Source organism: Nicotiana tomentosiformis, chromosome 11 (assembly GCF_000390325.3).
Source record: "Nicotiana tomentosiformis chromosome 11, ASM39032v3, whole genome shotgun sequence".
NCBI classification, from domain to species: domain Eukaryota; kingdom Viridiplantae; phylum Streptophyta; class Magnoliopsida; order Solanales; family Solanaceae; genus Nicotiana; species Nicotiana tomentosiformis.
The window spans coordinates 114,702,927-114,720,658 of NC_090822.1; positions in this window are offsets into that span (position 1 = coordinate 114,702,927).

Here is a 17,732-nt window from a genome sequence, read left to right on the forward strand (position 1 = left end):
CCTCGCCTTACGCCCACGCCTTTTAAAACACTGATCATAATGTGGCCTGTTTGGCTTTGTTTTTATTATATTTTGACACCCCTAGTAACTGCCCTAATTAGTTCCTAACATGTTATGATCTGTTGCAAATTGATTTCTTCTTATGACACTAGTTTCTGCACTTAACTTAATCTGGATCCTCCTTTATCATTATAAATCTATATATATATATATATATATATATATATATATATATATATATATATATATATAGTTTTCTTTATTTTTATGTAATTTTACCTGTTTATAAATATTTACTGTAATTATATTATTTTATAAAATATTAAAAATTAAATACCTATGGGGCTTCGCCCCGTGCCTCATGGCTTACGCCTCGCCTTACGCCCACGCCTTTTAAAACACTGATCATAATGTGGCCTGTTTGACTTTGTTTTTATTATATTTTGACACCCCTAGTAACTGCCCTAATTAGTTCCTAACATGTTATGATCTGTTGCAAATTGATTTCTTCTTATGACACTAGTTTCTGCACTTAACTTAATTTGGATCCTCCTTTATTATTATAAATCTGTCTTATGACTTGTCTTGTTAGCATGTGATTGAGTTTATTTCCTGAAACTTGACTAAGTCTGCCTAGGTTCAAGCATGCCTGTTATTTGTGTGTATATGCTCAGTTTGGATTCTGTCCTTCAGTGAAATACCTTGACTCCATTCTATTCCTTTACTATCTGGTCCTTCTGAATTCTTATTCTTAGCCGGCTGAAAATCAAGGCTATTTAGGTTCTGTCCTTTGACCTCCCTAGTGTGAGCACTGCTCAGGGTTCATGTGAGACCCTTGCGAACTCTGACACACTAGGACCTGGTCCCTAATCTTTTCCCGAATTATTTTTGATCAACCTCCCTAGTGTGAGCACTGCCCTGGGTTCTTGAAGCCCTTGGGAACTCTGGCACACTAGGATCTTGGGTTCTATATGCTCAGCCTTGATATATGTTCACTGGGTGAATCACTCAACAATTGGCTATTTATTTTTGGAGTTGTTGAAGGCTTGGCCTGTCCAGGTGTATTTGGTCCTGTTGTAGGCTCCCTATAGTTATATTTATTCTGTAATTTACTACATTCAATTCTGGGTCTGTAATAATTATTGTAATAACAATTCTGGGGTGTTAGTGAAATTGGTTACACTTGCAACAAAGTTGGGTAGAAATCCCGCATATAGGTTCGATACTATGTTGTTAAATGTTGTATGTTAGAAATCATGTCTATAGGTACTTTATTATGTTCAGTCATCATATGCTAGCAGCCATGCCCATAGGTTCAATACTTGGTTCAATTATGTTCTGTTAGAGACCATGCTTACAGGAAATGGTGTGATTCAATATGTGTGCAAAATCCTGTTTACATATTGTTCTGTTCACAATTTATAGAAACCATGCCTATAGGATCTAAAACTGGATCAAATTGTAGAAAGCATGTCTATAGGTCTGAATCTGTTAAATTATCATTTTTGCCCGTTGGCTTTACACTGTGCTGTTACTCTCATTAGAAAACATGCCTATAGGATTAAAACAAGTAATTATGGATATGTTTCTGTGATTACCACTATTTATTACCGCGTGAAACACCTAGATATCATGCTGGTAGGCTTAATCGTATTATGCTAAAATCAGTAGGCAAACTTACGTAGGTCCTGGTAATCGTATTAAGAAACTGGTTTTTGCGCACAACTGTCTGATCATTCGTTCAGTATCACATAGAGATCCTGCCTATAGGATTCTGCAAATTAGTTATAATCTGTCAACATTAATCAGTTTGGCGTGTATTTGTTATCTAAATGCGGAGGCTAATTTGAGCCCATGCTTGCTTATATTTGAAAGTCCTAAACTATTTTTGTATGTCACTTAGTATTTTCTATTTTGAGCAGCCTAGTTAAAGTCTAGAACCACCCTTAAATAGAGGTCCAAATGCCTCCTGGACCATAGGCATGGGACGGGTAGTGCACGCATAGGGTACGACTTAGAATTAAATAGAGTGCTTTAGGTAAATAACTTAAAGATAGTAATCAGGTAGCAGGAGATGATAGTCTATTCCCGTTGAATAATATGAGTAACACCCCATCTTGAGAGAGCTACGAAGTATTATTTATGTTGCACGGGGTGATCCTTTAGGCTAAAAAACTTAGGACCCCCCCACTTCTGTTTAAAGTAATTCGTTTATTGCACTTGTCCAAACTGTTTCCTTTCTCTTAGATTAATTCATATAATTTGAGTTCGGCCGGGACCCACCGTTGTGGACCTCGAGGAGTGCCTAACACCTTCTCCTCAAGGTAATTTGAGCCCTTACCCGATCTTTGGTGACGCAAGCTAGTAAACCCGAGTCATTAGCAAATAGGTGCCCTAACGCACCTTAATCCATTAGGTGACGGCTCTCTCTTTTAATACCCTTCCTTAAAAAGAGTTGTCACGTGTCGAAACCTGATTTTGCAAGAAAAAAGGGCGCGGCAGACTTGAGTTACGGAAAGATTATGATATCACTATCCTTTACCATCCGCGCAAAGTGAATGTGGTTGCAAATGCTTTGAGTAGAAATGCGGAAAATATTGGTAACTTGGAATTTATTTCAGCAGAGGAAAGGCTATTAGCTTTGGACATTCAGTCCTTGGCTAACAGAGTTGTGAGGCTGGATATTTCAGAGCCCAGCCGAGTTCTTGCGTATGTCGTTGCCCAGTATTCACTATTTGAGCAGATCAAGGTTCGCCAGTGTGATGATCCACACTTGTTGGTTCTCCGAGAGGTGGTACTACGGGGTGGTGCCAAGGAGGTTTCTATCGGTGATGACGACGTTTTGTGACTCCAGGGTCGCCTATGTGTACCTAATGTTGATATATTGAGGGCAAAGATCCTAGAGGAGGCAAACAACTCTCGGTATTCTATTTATCCAGGTGCTATGAAGATGTACCATGACCTGAGGCAGCATTTTTGGTGGCAGCATATGAAGAAGGACATAGTTGAGTATGTAGCTAGGTGCCTAAATTGCTAGCAAGTTAAGTATGAGCACCAGAGGGGTGGCCTACTTCAGCAGATGACGATACCAGAGTGAAAATGGGAATGCATTACTTTGGACTTTGTAGTTGGGTTGCCGCAGACCTTGCAAAATTTTGATGCAGTTTGGGTCATTGTCAACAGGTTGACCAAGTCGGCACACTTCATTCCGGTTGTGACAACGTATACTTCAGAGAGGTTGGCCAAGATTTATATTCATGAGATAGTTTGGTTGCACGGTGTGCCAATTTCCATCATATTAGATAGGGGCTCTTAGTTTACTTCATATTTTTGGAGGGCAGTACAGAGTGAATTAGGGACCCGTGTAGAGCTCAACACAGCCTTTCATCCGCAGACTGATGGGCAGTCGGAGCGGACAATTTATATTTTGGAGGATATGCTCAAGGCATGTGTGATTGACTTCAGAGGTCAGTGGAATCATTTATTGCCTTTGGCCGAGTTTGCTTATAACAACAGTTACCAATCTAGCATCAAGATGGCTCCATTTTATGCTTTATATGGTCAGCAATATTGTTCGCCCATCGGATGGTTTGAGCCCGCCAAGGCTAAGTTATATGGTACTGATTTGGTGAAGGATACCTTGGAAACGGTAAAGTTAATTCAGGAGCAACTTCGTACAGCACAGTCCAGACAGAAAAGTTACGCGGATCAGAAAGCGCATGATTTATCGTTTATGGTGGGTGAAAAAAATTCTCTTAAAGGTTTTGCCGATGAAGGGAATCATGAGATTCGGGAAGAAGGGCAAGTTGAGCCCAAGGTTTATAGGCACATTTGAGGTGTTGAGACGAGCTGGGGAGGTTGCTTACGGGCTTGCTTTGCCTCCCAGTCTATCAGGAGTTCATCCGGTTTCTATGTATCTATGCTCCAGAGGTATCATGCCGACTTGTCACATATGTTAGACTTCAGCATGGTTCAGCTAGATGAGAGCTTTGGCTATGAAGAGGAACCAGTTGCCATTGTGGATAGGCAGGTTTGCTAGTTGAGATCCAAGAAGATTTCTGCGGTAAAGGTTCAATGGAGGGGCCAACCAGTCAAGGAAGCAACTTGGGAGGCCGAGGAGGACATGCGGAGCAGATATTCACACTTATTCAGCACTTCAGGTATAATTCTAAACCCGTTCGAGGACGAACGTTTGTTTAAGAGGTAGATAATATAACAACCCAACCAGTTGTTTTGCCTTTTAAAACCCTGTTCCTCTAAATAAGAAGCCCCATATATGCTTTTACTGTTTTATGACTTGCAGGGATGGTTAGTTCGGGATTTGGAAGGGTTCGGGTTGAAATCGGAACACTTGGTTCCTTAGTTTGGCTTTAAAAGGCCAAGTTTGACTTCGGTCAATATTTTGAGTAAACGACCTCGGAATCAGGATTTGACGGTTCCAATAGGTTTGTATGATGATTTTGGACTTGGGTGTACGTTCGGATCGGGTTTTGGATGAACCGGGAGCATTTTGGCGCCTAATAGTGAAAGTTGGCTCTTTGAAAATTTTAAAGTTCTTTAAATTTAGTTTGGAGTAGGTTTTGGAGTAATTGAGGTCCGTTTGGAATTCATAGCCTAGGAATAGTTTTGTATGGTGATTTAAGACTTGCACGCAAAATTTAATGTCATTCTGAGTAGTCTACGTATTATTCGGCGCGTTCGGAGCAAATTGGAAACTTGAAGTTCATATTTTGATTTAATTCGATTTTGGGGTGCGATTCTTAGTTTCGTTATTGATTTACGCATTTCAAGAGTTCGAGCAGGTCCGTATTATATTTAAAGACTTCTTTGTGCATTTAGACGGGGCCCCGGGTGGCTCGGGTGAGTTTTGAACCACCCGGAGCTAAGTTGCAAAAACTAGAAATTCCAGTTCTGGTTTCCTTCTTCGCGAACGCGACAGGTCCCTCGCGTTCGCGATGAAGGAAAATGGGAGCTGGGCTATTGCCCTTCACGTTTGCGTGAAGGGCGACGCATTCGTGAAGCCTAGGAACTTAGGCCTACGCGTTGGCGAAGGCCCTCTCGCATTCGTGTAGAAAAGGGAGGGGGGGGGGGGAGGCCAGTGTAGTTCACCCTTCGCATTCGCGAAGGATCCCACATGTTCGCGAAGGGTAAGTCAGGCAAGCCTTCGCATTCGCGAGACCCTTGTCGCATTCGCGAAGGGCATTTTGTGGCCTGTGAAAATTTGCCTTCGCGAACGCGAGGCACCTGTCATGTTCGCGAAGAAGAAGTCAGCAGAGCTGGGCAGAATGCCTTAAAAATGGGGCTCAGCCATTTTTGAGCCCATTTCTTCCATTCTTGGGCGATTTTGGAGCTTCTTGATAGGGGTATTCAACTAGCAACTTGGAGGTAAGTTAATTCTACCCATTATGAGTTAAATACATAGATTGTGGGTAAATTATAACATGTAAATTGTAAAAATCAAGGGTTTAGATGAAAAATCTAGGTTTTGACAAAAATGAGATTTTAACCACAAAAATGGTTATGGAATGGGATAAAACTTGTATATTTGAGTTCTTGTGATTATGGGTATCGATTTCCTCCAAAAACTTTCGGAATCCGGGCACGTGGGCACAGGATAAATTTTAGGAATTTGGGTTGGATAATTAATCTAATTTCGATTTTTTTAAGCATTGTATTAATTAAATTATATAACATTTGGCTAGTTTCGGATTTTTCGGCACCAAATTGAAGCTTTAACACGAAATCGTGATCGGGAAGTGAACTTTGAGACAAGATAAGTCTCTTGTCTAACCTTGTAAGAGGGAATTTACCCCATAGGTGTTTCAAATAAATATTTGCTTCTAATTGTGGGGGCTACGTACGTACGAGGTGACGAGAATCCGTGCGTAGCTACTATTATGCTATTGTCCGGGTAGTTTTAGGACCCAATTCATATGTTATTTGGAATTATTGTATCACACTTGTTAATTTAAAAATGCCTAAATTATATTAGTAATGTTTGGAAAATTGTTGAAGATTGCTTGTGAAATTAGTATTATTATTGTCTAACCTCCGTAATATTAGAGTCAAATGCTTATAAAACATCATTTTCTTCTTGTAGAGCGGGCCGAACGCCTCGAAAGTAGATAGATGCATCTATGGTTCGTGCCGCTCGACCCTCGGCATTGTACACATTATTCTGGATCGGGCCATACGACCTCGACAGAAATCTTGCTTAATAATAAAAATCATTCGGTACTTTGATATTTATTTTATTGCAGCTTGTGAAGGTAAATGATTATTTGAAAATTTTCAGATTGTGAAAGAATTAATTATTTCTGCTTGCTAAGGAGATATTATTATTGATTGTATAAATTGTGTTTATTTAAGTATTTCTACCTAAATATTATTGACCCATAGTGAGTGTAAAAGTCGACCTCTCGTCATTACTTCTTCGAGATTAGACTTGATACTTACTGGGTACACATTTTTTACGTACTCATGCTACACTTGCTGCACTTTTTGTGCAGAATCTGAGACAGATACTTCAAACGGTCTTACTGGTGTGCATCCACGCTATCCTGAGGCCTAGTGGTGAGCTGCTTTTTCCTAAACCGTTCCGCAGCATCTAGTGTCTCCCTTTGTATTTGTACTCTGTCTATTTTATGTTCAGACAATATTTTAGATTTTGTATAATCTACTAAATACTCATACTCTTGTGACATCGGGTCTTGGCACACACGCTAGTAGAATTATAGTTTTGAATTATTTCTTCGATTTTATGTACTTAAACCTTTTATTTTTCTTAAATCATGCAATTAAGGAAAGGTTTATTACTCAAAAATTTATTAAAAGTGGGAATATTTGTTAAATTCATTAGTTGGCTTGCCTAGTCACGGCCTATAGGTGAATTTGGGTCGTGATATAGGTGTCTTGACCTGGCCTCGTCACTACTCTACAGAGGTTAGGCTTGATACTTACTGGTACCGCTGTGATGTACTCATGCTACACTTCTGCACATTTTTGTGCAGTTCCAGGTACTCATGATCGAGTTAATTTGAGACTTATGTCTGCGCGGCTGGAGACTTCAAGGTATACCTGTTGACGTTCGCAGGCTCCGATGTCACCTTTTGTTGTATTTTATTTCCATTGTTTCCCATTACTCCAGGATAGTGATGTATTGTTACCTCTAGTGACTCTTAGAAAAACTTATGACTTGTACTACCGATTTTGGAATATTGTATCATGTTGAGATTGTTGTCTCATTATAGAAATTTCTGTTTCATGCTTATTAGTTATTTGGTTAAAAATCTATTATCTAATCAGCAAGTGTTAGACTTACCTAATTTTAGAGATTAGGCGCTATCACAATTCCTAAAGTGGGAAGTTGGGGTCATGACACAGTCTAGTAGTGTACTGACACTTTTTAATTTCCTGCATAAATAATAATTTCTCTGCTCAGCCAAAAAAAAAAAAAAAAAAAAAAACTTTGGGCAGACCTCTACCTTTTCTGAAATTCCTTTAGCCAGGAAAAAGTGCTGCCCGAAGTTTCAACCAGTATGATACTACTACTGCTTTTTTCATATACGATCAGAACTCCACATGCTGGTTTGTTATCAAGTCACTGCCAATATCTATTTCCAGATCCGCAACTCGTGGAATTCTACCTTAACTCCATCTGTAATATATTATTCTCTAGGTAAGGAATAATTATTAGTATAGTGGACTAGAAGCTATATGTGTGTGCTCCTGTCCAACTCCTGTGACATTCACTGTGCTACTTTCCAGATAATATATATATCTGCATATCATTGAACTCTCTGAAAAAAAATCTTTCACCATATTAGTTTAATTTACACGAGAGTGGGTTGCTCTAGTGGTGAGCACTCTCCACTTCCAATCAAGAGGTTGTGGGGAGTTTTGGAGGGAGGGAGCCGAAGGTCTATCGGAAACAGCCTCTCTACCCCAGGGTAGGGGTAAGGTCTGCGTACACACTACCCTCCCCATACCCGAATAGTAAAATTATATTTGATTGTTGTTATTGTTGATGTTGTTGTTGTTGTTGTTGCATATTAGTTTAATTTATTGGTAGCACAACAAAATAAATTGAAAGAGGCTAAAAGAAAAATCAAGAAATGGCATTGAAAGATGTCAAACAAAAAAACAAACAAATAGTGAGTAAAAGGCTTTTCTTCACTTCTCACCATCCTTAGTAATTTTTGTTTTAGTTTTACAATAATTTTGTTTGTTGATAATACATGAAATGGCATATCAAGAATAGTTATTTCGAATTTAACTCAACCTTAAAAGTTGACTGCAAAATGAAAACGGTCCAAAATCATATAAGAAAGTAATAGTCAAATTCCTCGACAATGTCACATTAAAATTAACTACACTTTCCTCGTATAAGAAAACAAGTACACCATAATGTTCGAATATATGTCCAAACTAAAGGGAGGACCAGAAAAGGAAAGAACATTAGAAGAAGTGGGTTGTAGTGATGGTTTTCAAATGATGTTTGCAGAACATGGGGCTTTTCTATATGGTCACTTAAAAGGAAAGGAACAAATGGCCTACCTCGAGAATAGGATACTATGGTGAAAATAGTATTTGAAATTTAAAGTTGTGTTTGGACATGAATATAATTTTGGGTTGTTTTTGAAGTTCTGTATGTGATTTGAGTGAAAATTTTGAAAAATAGCTTTTTGGAGTTTTTTAAAGTTTCGAAAATTTCCAAAATGCGAAAATTAAAAATTTTATAAACAAACGCTGATTTCGAATTTTTTTAAAAAAAAGATTTTACTTTAAACAAGTCAAATTTCATGCCTCCAACCTTGAGTAGTAAAGTATCTGCAACTTGCCAGTAAAAAAGAATAAAAAGAAACTTTTTAAAGAAACGAAACATGATACACAAAGTATCTCGTATTTATGTAAAATTTGAGGAAGGAAAGACCGCACCCTAAAAGGTGTGATATAGGTAGTCTATCAAATTTTACGACTCGAACTCGTGACCTATACCCGACTGCAATCATGCTGTTTGTTTGTAGTGTAACAAAGAATGCCGGTTTGGTCCTTTTGGACAAGGCCCTGATTCTTTGGAAATTCGGCAACACATGAAGATGACAGTTTGTTAAAGAAAACAGGAAAGAGTTGTAGCGGTATCCTATGCATATCCATCTAATGTTGTTTCATGTTCGGCTATTCCTATTCAAGAAGATAACAATTTTGTTTCAAAAAGATCAAAGTGGTCCAGAGTGCAAGTGTCATACCTTTCGATTTTGAATCTTAATTCGGACATCAATTTCTTAATCTTCTCGATATATATATATATATATATATATATATATATATATATATATATATATATACCCTAAAAATCGGATAACAATTAAATTTATAAATGGTTTTAAGAATATACAGATTAATTTGATACAAAACGATAAATTGAGCTAGAATGGACAAGTAAAGATACAATAAATTCAAACCACGCGAGTAGGAGGATTCCAGCCTTAGTGACTTTTTCACTCTCGATCCGGGCTCACAGTGAATAATATCGATGAACGAGAGAAAGAGCTTACAATAGCAGTGAAAATAGTAGTATATTGCTTTGGAATGCGTGTTACAATGTGTCTAATGAATTATCAGACCCCCCTTTATATAGTAGGGGAATCCTACTCTAAGTACAACTCCATAAAAGGTAAAAAAATCTTTTGTTTAATTAATTACCGGTTCTTCATCGATACGTGCCGAGATCCACGCCGTGATACCCGCCTGGTCGCGGATATTACGGCCTTCTGTTGGTCATGCTCGATTGTCCGGCAATATTCTCCGAAGTCTTTCAGGATTTGGATCGATCTCGAATCATGACCCCGATATTCTCGAGGGCAGGCAACGTACCCCCGGATTCTGACTCGATGAGACCTTTACTTCGATTCCGATCCTTCGCAATCATATCTCGAGCTCGTTTTACCCTATTGGAGGTCGGAGTGTATCATGAGCTCGATTTTTACCTGTATACAGATAGTCTCCTCGTTCTCGGAGAGCAAGCTGACGAGAAACAACACGAGCGCCCTGATTCCTTCTTCAATACTCCATGACATAAACGACAAAAAGCCTGAAACGTCTCGTCAGTCATATCATAATGGCCTTAAATCCGCGTCAGCTGCCGGTTGGCTGTCCCTGGAGGCGAAACATCGCGGAACCCCTATAAATAACCCTTCTTTTGTTCATTTTTTACTTTACATCAAACCTTCTACCCTTTTATCCTCAGGATTTCATTACTCTTTTTCATATTCTAGCATTTTTACCTCCGTTAATTGAGATTTCTTTGCAAAATTTTTACTCGTCATCCACTCAAGCCAACACATATGATCTTTCAGCTTTTAACCTTTCTCTATATACTTCAAGCTTTCCCATATAACAATGGCAAAACCCTCAAAATCTATTCTCCAAAAGGTCACTTCTACCTCCCAAACGATTGCTAGAACCAATGAAACCACTTCCGATGTGGTCGACCTCGGGAGATCCGCTGCTAACGTGGTCATCGATGAACCGGCTCCTGAACCTCCCTTGAAGATGTTCATTCCCGGGGGTTGTTCGGTCACTGACGACTTCAAGGTCGAGAAACCCTCTTCGGTGCAGGGTCCGTGTGGGGAGGCATCGAGATATATTTGCTCGATCACCGAAGATGATCTCCCCTTAGTCCGAAAGGACTGCAACTGGGCCGAAAATAACATAGTGGACCCCGACTCTGAGGAGGCCATTACTACACACGTTGAGGGATACCTAAGTGTCTACACTTATCCCTTTACGCTGGGCTCGATGGTTCCGGTCATCATAGACTTCTGTAAGAGCTACGAGGTATGTCTCGACCAGATCCACCCCTCGTTATGGAGGATCGTAATCCTCCTTCGATTTTTTGTGAACAAGATCGACTCCTATCGGTTCACCGTAGATCATCTGGTCTATTTGTACAGTCCCTGAATCTTCCGAGGGTGACTGATAAAGCTCACACGCCGGGTTATTAAGGCCCCATTCTCAAACATCGATGAAGACCGGGATTGAGGTTGGCAGGGACGTTTTATCCGGTGAGGACCTCAGACTTCATTCCGGCCAAATCTAGGCCATTCCCCGAGAAGTGGAACGCGTCACGTAAGTACAACTTCTTTTTGAATTTTATTTCATCCTCATCTCCCCTTTTCCTCATTGGTGTTTATTGTGGCGCAGCTGTTGCTCAAGTCCCGAATGTCATTCCTCGGTTAAAGGAATGGATCGAAGGCATTGTCTTACAGATGCCCTATTCCGAGTGCTCGTGGCACAAACTTTCGAAGGGCCGTTGGGAGGCTCGTTCACATGGTAAGATCTCTTTCCCGAATAGGTTTCTCTATGCTTCTTCTTCTAGCATCATGTTCTTATTATTTTTTCTTTACTTCTCTCTTGCAGGTTTGCCTAAGACCGTCGAGCTTAGGCCTCCGGTTGGGGACGAGGACTTACCTGCCGATTCTTCCACTTCGGGACAGCCCGGAGCCACAACAGGGAAGAAGAAAAGTAAAAGGGCCCTGAGTTCCCCGAGCTCGGAGAAAAAGAAAATGAGAAGGAGGCTGGTTGGTAAGCCAAATGAAACCTCCATCTCCCGAGTGCTTGACTCAGATTCACTCATCCGGCTCAGAGACGAGTCCGAGGAGGATGAAATCTTTGTGGCTTATGAGCCGTCTGTCCCCGAGGAATGGGTGGGAGCCGAGGGGGACACGACGGAAGCTAATCCCCTTCAGGTTCACGAGGCTGATGTCGAACTAAGGGCCGAGAACTCGGGAGACACTAGCCCTGTCCCGCCTGGCATTATAGATATTTCGGGATCGCGTTCCTTCACAAAATTAATGTTCGATAAAGCCCGAACGACGAAGGAGCGATCCCATGAAGGGGTCCATGGAATGGATGATCCTCTCCGAGGCATTTTTTACGGTGCAGACTCATCTGCCCCGGAGGATTTCACCGGATTGGGTAACTTAGAGGTGCCGAGGAAAAGTCCACCCTCGGAGGTCGGTGGGTCGAGCTTGAGCCCTGATGGTAGGCTATAATTGCGTATTTGACGTGATTGCTTGGAATTGATTGCGAATTTTTTCCCAGTTTATTTAATCAAAAGAGGAATATTTTGGTGACTAATTTTGCATTATTTGGTTTGGTTTAATTTAGTGATTCTTCTAAGTAATCGAGATAGTTTTTTGAATTGTTGATTAAATAAGTTAGGAGAATATTCGAGAGAAGTTTTCCTAAATACTAGCCCATTAATGTCTTCTTGCATATCTTCACAGTGCTTTATATTAGTTTATTTTGTAGCGTTCAGATTTAATCTAGAGAGGAATCTTGACCTTACGTTTAAGCCAATTATCGAGTGAATTCGTGAGAATCATTAGAACATTAGAAGTAAATTCAAAAAGAGTAAAATCCTGAATAACTATCTTACACCTATCATATCATGGCCCTTATTTCTCATATTGTTTACAAACTATTTTAGTCTCAGTCTCTGTGATCGGGTCTAATTAATAGTAGTCTTAATTTAGTAGTTAATTGTAGTAGTAATCACTCCAACTCAAGTGTTGATCATCCCGAATAACAATTAAGCCAGAAATTACTCGAACATTATTTAAATCCAATCCCTGTGGAGACGATAATTAAACTATACTATCTTTGACTAGCGAGCAATAATTTTATGTTGTGTTTTGTGCTCGTCAAATTTTGACGTCGTTGCCAGTGATTGTCAATCAATAGTGTTTGAAATAATTTTTAGTGCTAATTCTGGAATTAGGTTTTAGTTTTTTTTCCTTTCCTTTGTTTTCTTTTTCCTTTTCTATTTTATTTTCTTTATTAGTTAACTTCTTTTCAAGATTTATTTTGTAGTACCTGTCACACCTCCTTTTTCCCGAGGGGATAGGGGATAGGGAGTTTTTTCAATTTAAGTGGCATTATTCGAAATGGGATTATTTATTTATTCAGAGTCGCCACTTGGAATAATTTATGGTGTCCCAAGTCACCGATTTATTTTAGAATCCCAAATCGAGAAAAATTGACTCTTATTTTATTTTTTGGGCGGGGGTTAATGATGGCTCAAAAGTGGTCAAGGGCTGGTGGTTTTGGAGTGGTGAAGCTGCTAGATTTTTCGAAAGAAAGCCGAAGAAAGAATGACACGAGTAGAAATTTCCTTATCATAGAAGAAGAAAAATAAATTTTTCTCAATTCCTTCCTCCCTATTTTTTCCTCTCTCTCTCTCTCTCTTTTCATCACATTTCTCTTCTATTTATAGAAAAAAATTTCGGAATTTTCAGATTTTTATTTTTATTTATTTTTTTATTTTTAATTAAAAGGAATTTTCACTTCCCATTTTTCTTATTTTTTTTAAAAAATAATTCCCCACTTTCATTTACTTTTATTTTTAAATTTCTAACTTTTTTTTTACTTTTAATATATTTAAAATCCCACTTTTTAGTTTTCTTTTTTTTATTTCCCACTTATTTTACTTTTCTTTTTTTATTTCCCACTTACTTTTACTTTTTTTTTAAAAAAAAAATCAGATACCCTTACTTTTATTTTTTAATTCCAACTTTATTTTACTTTTTATTTTTTAAATTTTCACATTCTTTTTACTTTTAGTTTTTTTAATTTTCCACTTTCTTTTACTTTTTTTATTAAATAATTTCTACCTACTTTTACTTTTACTTTTTAATTTTATATTTCTACTTTTCCTATTTTTTAATCCCCATCCGAAATTTATTTTTTTTTAAAAACAAATAATAATTAATTTTTATTTATTTTTGGTTTTTAATTCATTTTCTTTAAAAATAAAGATAAAAATAATACTAGTAGTAATAATTGACCTTTTAAATTATTAATAATTTATATATATATATATATATATATATATATATATATATATATATATATATATATATAAGTGTAACAAAGCTAAAAAATATATATTAAATTCTGAAAATATTTACATAGTAGAAGGTGATAAAAATTCAAATATAGTCAAAAATTAGGTGCTCACAGCTGCCCCTCTTTGCTTGGAAACATGAAGAGTTTTCAGGCAAAGATTAGGTGAGCCACGTGACTAATTTTTGACCAAACCATTATTCAAAAGGAAAAGAAATAAAAGATAGGGTGCAACCGAGTCCTGATTTTGGACAGCCTACATATCCCGGGTTATAGGGGAATCAGGTCGCGTGTAGTTCAAAGAAAATAGTGGAATGATGAGTTGAGGAGCCGAGTGAGGTTCCGTCGAGGCTCCGGTCCGCGGTCCTTCTATTATATCAAAATAAAAAAGAAACTAAACAAGCCTATCAATTATGAGTTACAAGATTCCTATCTATGAGTCTTCAGAAACTTGATCTTGAGTCTTGACTGGTTCTTCATGCAGACTCTGATCTAAACCTTGATGCTCGCTAGCTATAGGTTCTAGTTCATTGTTCTATAGCTTCTTCTAATCAAAACGGGACTCCAATGCTCGTGGCTTCAGTCATATCTTAGCATTCCATATTTTTTCAATTGCTTTTGCATTTTGGATTCACTTATTTTTTTCTTTTCTTTTATTCTGAAATGAGACTTCTTCTTTTGGTCATCTCGAACCCTGTGCCTCGAGGTAAAACCTACTCAGACACCAAAACAAACAATCGAACGAAATTTTTCTGCCCCAGTTTGCACTAGGAAAATTTCGTGAGTTATTGTAAAAAAATTCTAAACTACTTCTTTATTGAAAGCAATAAAAGGTCGGGAGTGGTGTACCCTGAAAATGTCTTTTTTTTTGGATTGTGTTCTTTTATTGTCAAAAGGATGTCTCAACTAAGGATTGGTGTACCTTATGTTGGGAAAATGTGGCCAGGGAATAGGATACCCAATATTGGCAAAGATATCGGGGAATGGTGTACCCTGCATTTAAGATCAAATCAACTAGGGATTGGAGACCCTATGTTGGAAAAAGTGACTAGGTAGTAGAGACCCTATGTCAAAAATAAAATCAACTAGGGAGTGGAGACCCTATGTTGGAAAAGACGACTAGGGAGTGGAGACCCTATGTCTACAATAATATCAACTAGGGAGTGGAGACCCTATGTTGCGAAAGCGACTAGGGAGTGGAGACCCTATGTCTAAAAACATCAACTAGGGAGTGGAAACCCTATGTTGGAAAAGAAACTAGGGAGTGGAGACCCTATGTCTAAAAATCATCAACTAGGAAGTGGGGACCCTATGTTGGAAAATCATCAACTAGGAAGTGGAGACCCTATATTTGAAAAGAGACTAGGAAGTGGAGACCCTATGTCTAAAATATCATCAACTAGGGAGTGGATACCCTATGTTAGAAAATCATCAACTAGGGAGTGAAGACCCTATGTTGGAAAAGAGACTAGGGAGTGGAGACCCTATATCTAAAATATCAATCAACTAGGGAGTGGATATCCTATATTGGAAAAGCGACTAGGGAGTGGAGACCCTATGTATAAAATAAAATCAACTAGGCAGTGGAGACCCTATGTTGGTAAAGGCGACTAGGGAGTGGAGACCCTATGTCTAAAAATAAAATCAACTAGGGAGTGAAGACCCTATGTCTAAAATAAAACCAACTAGGGAGTGGAGACCCTATGTTGGAAAAGGCGACTAGGGAGTGGAGACCCTATGTCTAAAAATAAAATCAACTAGGGAGTGGAGACCCTATGTTGGAAAAGCCGACTAGGGAGTGGAGACCCTATGTCTAAAAATCATCAATTAGGTAGTAGAGACCCTATGTTGGAAAAGCGACTAGGGAGTGAAGACCCTATGTCTAAAAATCATCAACTAGGGAGTGGAGACCCTATGTTAGAAAAGCGACTAGGGAGTGGAGACCCTATGTCCAAAATAACTTCAACTAGGGAGTGGAGACCCTATGTTGGAAAAACAGACTAGAGAGTGGAGACCCTATGTCTAAAAATATCAACTAGGCTATGTCCAAAATAACTTCAACTAGGGAGTGGAGACCCTATGTTGGAAAAGCAGACTAGAGAGTGGAGACCCTATGTCTAAAAATATCAACTAGGGAGTGGAGACCTTATGTTGGAAAAGCAGACTAGGGAATGGAGGCCCTATGTCTAAAAACATCAACTAGGGAGTGGAGACCCTATGTTGGAAAAGCAGACTAGGGAATGGAGACCCTATGTCTAAAAACATCAACAAGGGAGTGGAGACCCAATGTTGGAAAAGAGACTAGGGAGTGGAGACCCTATGTTTAAAATAAAATCAACTAGGGAGTGAAGACCTTATATCTAAAAACATCAACTAGGGAGTGGAGACCCTATATTGGAAAATCATCAACTAGGGAGTGAAGACCCTATGTCTAAAAACATCAACTAGGGAGTGGAGACCCTATGTTGGAAAAGAGACTAGGGAGTGGAGATCCTATGTCTAAAATAACTTCAACTAGGGAGTGGAGACCCTATGTTGGAAAAGCAGACTAGAGAGTGGAGACCCTATGTCTAAAAATATCAACTAGGGAGTGGAGACCCTATGTTGGAAAAGCGACTAGGGAGTGTAGACCCTATGTCTAAAAATCATCAACTAGGGAGTTGAGAACCTATGTTGGAAAACGCAGCTAGGGATTTGAGACCCTATACTACCATGATTTTTTTTCTTTCTTTTTAATTTCATATATTTTTTAAGATAATGAGTAAAATGCGGGAAAGAGTTTGGAGAAGACTTCCCTTTTGCAGTAGTTGCTGCAAAACTGTTTCTAGCCTGTGCGTAATTTCATTTTGGTTGCACCTGCTTCTTGCAAGGTTGCTTTTGGATTGCACCTGTTTCCCTATTATTTTTCAAACAAAGAACAATTTGTCAGTTTGAAACGATGGTTGGTTTTGTGGCCTTGATTGTTTCAGTCACTTGGTCTCGGTCCTTTCAGTTGCAACTGGTTGTTTCCTGAATATTGATTGCATTTCTAACCTCGGAGAACCTCTGGCATTTTCGGACTTTTCCATGATGGTTAGTCACATGGGACTTAACCTTTTCAACTTTTATTTTGCCCTTGTGGGCATTTGACTTTGAATTTCCTCTTTCAACAGTTTTTGATTTCGAAACATCGGCCAACATGGCCAGTTGGAGTCAACTTGATGCCCTTGCCGAGATTGGGTGCCTTTTCTTTTGCATATTGGCTTGTATCAAGTGAGAACCCTGTAAATCAGTCCTGCCTTCCCTTTTTTGTCTTAGTTTCAGAACAGAGTTAAACCGAAAAGGATTTAAAGAAAAGCAAACAATGGAATGGACAAATGAATTTAGACAAGAGGTATCCCTTTCGGGGAAAAGAAAGAAGGACTTATATGGAGTGTATACAGACTTCAATGAATATAACATGCCTCTTAGACTAGATGCCTGATTTGTGTAAACCGTCCAACTCTCAGAAATTCATCACAACTCTTGCTTTGAGACTGAGAAACTTTGTCCAGGACTGTGTCAATGCCAGTGACTGTGAGGATCCCCTTTTCGATCAGCGGTGCCCTTTGCGGGTTTTCACCAGCTGGCCTCTCTCATTTATCTTCTCACCATCGCCTTATAGTGCTCTTTGTGAGTTTTCACTAACAAGACTCTCATTTTTGAATTTCTCTGCTTACCATCGCCTTATGGTGCCCGTGAGGTTTTCACCAATAAGACTCTCTCATTTTATTTCTCTCATTTTGTTGTATCAGATCTGAGTAACTGTATCCTCCCATTTTGAATCTCTTTGCTGATTGATCGGA